A 7,500-nucleotide genomic window follows, 5' to 3' on the forward strand; every position below is an offset into this window, starting at 1 on the left:
TTCTTACGTGGTCTTCTCAGTTTATTACGTGTCTGCTGGTGTTCATCACTTGTGACTTCGTTCTCTCTCTCTCTCTCTCTCTCTCTCTCTCTCTCTCTCTCTCTCTCTCTCTCTCTTTGTGATTCTTACATTGTATCTCATGGGGGCTTGTGCTCATCCCACGTCGTCTGCCTTCTTGCGCTTGTCCTTATTTTCACTTCTTTTTATTTTTCAATTCAATCATATACGTTTTTGTGACACGCATTAGGTTCTACTTGTCGTTGTTGTGTCATTGTACCTACTCGTGTTCAATTTGTGTACATACATGTACATATACAAGTACACATACACGTACATGTATAAGTACACATATACGTATATGTACATATACAAGTAGACATACACGTATTTATCGTCTGCCCCGTCACAGTCAATGCTTAATCCATTGCCGTCTTAGGGCGAATTGTACATTCATTTTGACCTGCCGCCAGGTGATTGTATTGAGCCTCGGAAAATATCCAAACTTTATCTTCATCATTCAGCATTTTTAAGACAACTTTCTCTCGAAGCAGCGCCTCTTATCTTAGGGTGCTAGAGTCCCCTGGAGAAGTCTGTCCTTTTGTCATCATGTAGCAACTGTAGTCCATTGTAATAAGATGTTAGGAAGCTGAACTGCCCTACCCTGAATACAGGGGCTACTGTTGCTGGAAAAGTGTTAAGAAACTCTGTTTTAAGGGATTCCGAACAGATGTAGTAGACCATAGGTCCTTGCACCACTTTCTTTGGTAATAACCAACGTTTTCATTTATTCATTATTTATTAATCTATTTATTTATCTATATTCTTATTATTATTATTTCCTGAATGCAGCTACGGGATTCCAACACGAAGTTCTGTTTTTTTTTTGTTTTGTTTTTTTGACGAGTTGAAGACTCACTGGAGAATATTTTCAGAATATCTGAACAACTGCATCTAAGACACGTTTCTTTTGGGTTATTTTTCTGGAACTTGTGTTCTGTAATTTTCAACACTCCGTTAAATTTGTGATAGATTAGGGGGGAAATTTATCAACCATTCCATGCAGTGACTGATATCCACATTTTAAGCAATCATCTTCTTTTATTTACTTTATTATCTATTTCTTTATCATTGTCATTTGTTATTTATAGTAAATGAATTTATTGCATTGTTTTTATAATTCTAGCGTGACTTGCCCGTTCCAGACATAAATAGACGAACAGAGACATATATACAGATATGTAGAGATGTGTAGACATATGTAGGCACATATATCGACAAGCAGACACAGATAGTAGTCACAGACGGAAAAAGATAAAAAAAGAAACATGCAGCACAGACAGACAGGTAGATAGACAGGCAAAGAGACAGACACATGCATTCTACTTTGGTATCATATGGTATAGCATATGGCATATAATATCACTGATTTATATAAATTGATAAATAGATGAATAAACTAAATAAATAGGTTATGTATACATAGAACAACAGTTAAATTGTCCGGTAAGTGAAGAGGGGAAACACGTATTTAGAGAATTTGGATGTTTCTTTTCTTCCGCTGTGCTTGCTACCACCTATTCCCCTGATAATTACTCACGTTCACTCCTCAGCTCAATAACCACAGGTTTACGCCACGGAAGATTACATTTTCTCGGTTAAAACTTCTCTCACTTAAGGCATAACACGTCTCAGACTACGTGGCCTTCGACTTGATCCAGTCGTTTATTTATTTTTTTAGATTTTGTTCTTGACACCATTTTATTCATGCGAAGGTTAGATTACGGGTCTTGAACCGCTCTGTCCGGAGCCGCCACTAAGGCTCTGTTCACACTGGCGGTTTCAAACTCGGCGGTTCAATTACAGTGTAAGTCAGTGGAGGCGTTCACACAAAGCCGCACAGATTTTTCTTGACTATGCAGTACCGCCGCGGTTTCCGCGTGGTTCACACAGCTAGTATAATCAGGACCTTATAAATCGTAGAATTTTCGCAAAGACGACCAGATGAATGATATCGTACGTCTGGAAAACTGGTGGACATAGGCGTGCTATTTTTTCATTATCAATGTTAAGTAAAACTATTCATCTGTTTTGGTGACTTGAATGCCTTCACGAAACGGTTTTCACAACACAATTTTTTTACCATGTTCTTATATATATGTATGTGTATATATATGTATGTGTATATATATATATATATATATATATATATATATATATATATATATATATGTATGTGTGTGTGCGGGTGTGTGTGTGTGTGTGTGTATTAGTAAAATCAGGAGCGTTTCTGGATATTTATGTTCAGGCGGGTTCTTTCTTGGTGTTCTAGAATTTCTTGAAGAATGTCACCCTTCGAAGAGCAATTGGCTCCTTGGATAAAGGGATTCGTGTGTTGGTGGCCAGAAAAAAATGTCTAAGATGATGTCACTCTCGCACGGTTTACTCGAAGTTTTTCCTCAGCTGAATAAAATCGAGATAAGCTAGATACACAAGACGGAATTCGAGAATGTAAATCGCTCCATCACGAATACATTACAAAAGTCTTTGACCTCTGAAGCTTTGTCTCAAGCCGAATGAAATCGTCTGACATCATACAAAACTAAGTTATCTGAATGAAATCGTCTATCTTTAGCCACAGATGAATTTAAAAAGAGCGACAACTTTGCGAAAGCCTTAACAGGTTCCACTTCTACATTTCAGCCCAGTATTTATTAAACTGAATAAATCTGACCGAACAAAATAATCAAAATGGTCATTCAATGTTTAGAATTTGTCTGAATTAATGAATGCTTATTCATTGGGGCACAATATCGCGCCTAAGAGATGGAGCCATAGAGGTGGGGAAAGAGATTTAAGAGGACATATTAGAACGTAGGGGTAGTAGTGCATAGAATTGATCAACATTCATTTTTGGATGAAGATTGTCTCCATTCGAAATACAATGCATTACTGGTCTGTAGGGACGCGAGTGACTGAAATATTGACTGCATGATATTTATGCAGTTGATATCCCCAACTGGGGTTGTTTAAACTCTCAACAGAGAAACCTCACTTCACCTCACCATCCCGCCCCCATGCAGTGGGAAGTGAGAAACCCCTGGTAGGGTCCTGTCAGTTGTGGCAAACCGCTTTACTTTTTTTTCGACATTTGGGTTGCCTCCCCGCCTGTCCAGGGCTATCAGGAACCTTTGCAGCAAGCCCGTAGTGGACCCCGGGAATAGATCTCACGACCACTCGCTCACGAATTCGACACTGTATCCACTGGAAAATGGTGGAGTTCCTCAAATCTGAATAGAATAATCTGGTGACAAGTAGAACAAAATAGTAATCACTCGTCATCAGAGGGTTAACCAAACCATCTGGGTGAAGGAATTCCGTGATCTCGTTCTTTGGAAGACCCGCCGGGAACTTGGCCCTCCCTTAACGAGGTGTGTCGTTACAAGACACGCTCGCTCACTGAGCCGAGGAAGCCTCGTTGCTTATTGGACAAACGAGTTTCCGCCTGTCTTCCTTCCAGAAGAGATTCCGCAGGTGAGTTTCAGCCACGGGTGGCTTTACAACGCCCTCGAGGTAAAAAAGTGACATGGTAGGGGGTACAATTTAGAAAGAACTTGGCGCGTTCCTCGGTGCGTTCCTAGATGCATTCCTCGATGCGTTTTGCTTTAGTTTGGCCGCGGTTAGCGTTCCCAGACTATTAAAACAATATAGGTGCCGGTATAGTATGTGGCCTACGAAATTTTTCTTTGGTATAGTATATGGCCTACCGGACTTTTATTTCGGTATGAACCTGTCTCTTGAGTTTTAATAGTTTCGGAGCGCTAACCGCGGCCAAACTAAAGTGGAACGCACCTAGGAACGCACTAAGTAACGCGCCCAACTATGCAATTTAGTATACATTCTCTAATATGTCAGACTTGGCTAGCCACATGTTATGTACATGAATGGAGTTTGTATTACTTTTAACTAAAATCCGTCTTGTAAAATTTTAGTATTAATTCTCTATTTTCTTGTATCTGAGTTTTATGTGGGCTACACATTTCTTGTTTGGGATAACGAGATAAGTGGTTATGTGAAGTGTAAGGGGTGGTAAATTATAGGAAAGGTAAAGAATTGCTGCCTTATATATTTGTTACACTATCGAAACGGCGTTAACATTTTCATTTTCTATTTTATACTTTACTTTTATTATCTAACATAATTTTATTTGTTTATTTATTGATCTATTCAATAAATGTTAATTCCAGAGGCTCATCTTCACCATGAAACAACGACTTTGGAGGAATCGAGGCTTCACACACTACAAATTGAAGTCAACTCGTTAAGTCCTTCCGAGTTGACGGACTAAAGTTGACCATTTTTTTGACCGTTTACTCTATGCAACCAAATCTTCCTTTCTCCTCTTCATCCTCCTCCTACTTCTCCTCTTTCTCTTTTTCTCCTCCTCCTCTTCCTCCTTTTCTTCTTCCTCCTCCTCCTTCTTCTCTTCCTCCTCCTACTCTTTCTTCTCTTCTTCCAATTCTTTCTCCTCCTCCTTTTCTTTCCTCTCTGCCTTCTCTTCCATCTCCTCCTCCTCCCCTCCTCCTCTTTCTTCTTCTCTTCCTTCTCCTCTTCCTCTTCCCTTTCTTTCAACTCTCCTCTCCATCCTCCTACTTCTATTTTTCCTCCTCCTCATCGTCGTGTTTAGACAAAATAAGTGACGATGATTTTATTTGTATCCTCCTTGAGCGTTGAAACTTGCGCGTGGCTGTACTGAGCACATACGCTATAAAATGCAGAATAGTTCGAAGGTTGAATAAAGTTGAATAAATATGTACATAGTATACTATGATGTTAATTGACTGCTTATTTTGTTGGCTGTTTGGATGTTCAATGTTGTTGCATTCTATTTCTTGTTAATTTTATTTGTCTTGTATGTGTTGTGTATGTGTGTGTGTGTGTGTGTGTGTGTGTGTGTGTGTGTGTGTGTGTGTGTGTGTGTGTGTGTGCGCACACATTCCACCTCATTATAAACCAAATGGTCTGTCGGTAATCTTTGCCATTGTAACCCATTGTGATCCACACTGAGTCAGTGATGTGAACCTTAGCGCCCCTCTAGGGGTACATTACTTTCTATGGTGGTGCTGCTTCAGCCACACTATTTTATTTAACTCTGTGTGACCTCCTTCATTAGCAAAACCAAGCAAGGATATTAGTTACAATGGTTTTGATTCGGTTTCCCCCTTATAAAGGGAAAGGCCCTTTTGTATGTGTGTACTGTATATATATGAATATATATATATATATATATATATATATATATATATATATATATATATATATACATGTATATATATGTGTGTGTGTGATATTGCAGTTTATATTAAGGGGGTAAGGCCGGTGTCGATGGAACATTTTGTATGCTCAGTTACTATGCCTTCGCTAATTGCATGTGCGAGAGTACGAAAACATCTAAATCTAGGAAAGTATAGCAGAGAAATATTCAGAAACTGCTTGTATTTCGTTAGCACCAGAGCTTAAGGCAAGCACTTTTATGGGTATTTGCTTATGTAGTGATGTCGTACTCAAAGATGATTACCCTTGTTCATTAAAGTTCAAGAAAAAACTGGTTCGGCCCCAGACCAGCGGCCCGTTAGGACTCCCCTGAAGAGATTTAGGGCTTTGTGCACAGTCGACCCTCGATGTAAGGGACCTTGACTGAAGGGATTTCCGTATTAAGGGATTTTATATTCTAAGGGACGTTGTTTTAAAAAGATCTAGTTTCATGTGGTGAAGTTTTAGTCTGAAGTAACCTGGGTCCGAAGTCTGTTGACTCGAGGTGCCTCAAATCGAAGGTCGAATGTTCTTGGAAATGGAGTTGTCGCCTCTCGCGTGTGGTCGTAGTACTGCTACTGCTTGTAAAGTTCATAACTGGTGTTGATGATGAAGCCAGGGACGAGGTGAGTGTTTTCTTAAAAGTGGTTGCGATGATGAATACGTCCACCATCATGTGTGCGGTTCGAATGCCGAAGGGTTAAGAAAATGTAATGATTTTGTGTGTACCTTGAGGGGGAATTAATGGGAAGGAAAGATGACTACACAGATGTGGGTTGAGCTAAAGTGCGTGTACAGTTGGATAAACAAGTTCTTTCGACATTTTGCTAATATGTGTTGGTTCTGAAAAAGGTTTAAGTTCTCGTGTGGCTGGAAAGAGTCCACCAGTGATATTACGATTTTTTCTATTCCTATTTTTTTTTATGGATTCCAAGATTTTACTCCCGTCTGTAACATGCAGCTTGTTTTTTCACCTGTATTTGCTCCTAACCTAATATAAAAGCATAGAATTTACATACACATACGAATATGTATACATATATGCATATATATATATATATATATATATATATATATATATATATATATAAATCGGTGATAGGCTGGTGAGCTATTCACGGACTTTTTATTCCTCAACGTTTGGTTCTTACCAGGACTTCCTCTTTGAAGAATACAAATTTCAAATTTTTCTCTGTTTTACCTCAAAATTATTCATTTCCGAATGAATAATTGGTTGGAAAATACAACTGTCACTGCATTTTTTTTTTTTTTATCTTGCCATTATTTTCTATTTTTCTAATTGGAAACTACTACGTGAGGACTTTGTCGGCATCATTCTCGTTCCACTTGTAGTTGTTGCTCAAAAAATCGTTATATCCTCTGCTGCTGCCTCCAATGTCAAATTTTAGTCCCGCCCACCACGCACACCCAATCTCTCATTTGTCCTTTCTTCTCTAAATACGTTGAGAGATGGTGGAAGCGAAATATGGAAGGAATGCTACGGAAGATGTAAAACCGCAGGTTATACACTCCTTAGGCGATTGCTTTTGGACTGCATTGAAGAACAGGTTCTTCCGAATTCAGCGCCCAAGGAATTGATAATTAATCCGTTTTCATCCTTTCTCTGACAGTGCAAGGACTTACTTAGAAGAGGCATGTGAATTTCTCCAAGATCAGGTAGACAAGTTAAACAACACAAAAAAAAGTGTCCCTGCCCTCTTGGCTGATTAGAGGATTCAGAATATAAAACGCAAGAAGAATGGTTTAGACGGAAATTGACCAATCTATGTGAGAACAGTGATTGGAACAAAGTGGGAAGGGAAGATTTAGCGAACAATCTTTCAAACATACGACTATCCAATACACAGATGTAAGTTGTTCCGCACAACGATTTTGTGAACAACAACTGCAAGTGGACCGAGAATGATGCCGATAAAAACTTCACACAAGGAGTCACTGCATGCTAAGAAGCTTTAGCCAGTTCCAGCAGGTATGTTATTCCGAGAAGATTCAAGGAAGCCCGTCTAATTTTAGGCGGAGATAATAGCATAACCATTACTCAGGCTGATAAAGGTGAAGGAGTGATTATTTTGAACCAAGCTGATTATCTTGACAAAATGTTAGATCTTCTAAGTGATAGCTCTAGTTACGAGAGGCAACCGGAGGCAGTGAAACCAGGGAAATAGATTT

The sequence above is a fragment of the Oratosquilla oratoria genome, chromosome 24, assembly GCF_046742065.1.
Source record: "Oratosquilla oratoria isolate Oo_2021 chromosome 24, ASM4674206v1, whole genome shotgun sequence".
NCBI lineage: Eukaryota > Metazoa > Arthropoda > Malacostraca > Stomatopoda > Squillidae > Oratosquilla > Oratosquilla oratoria.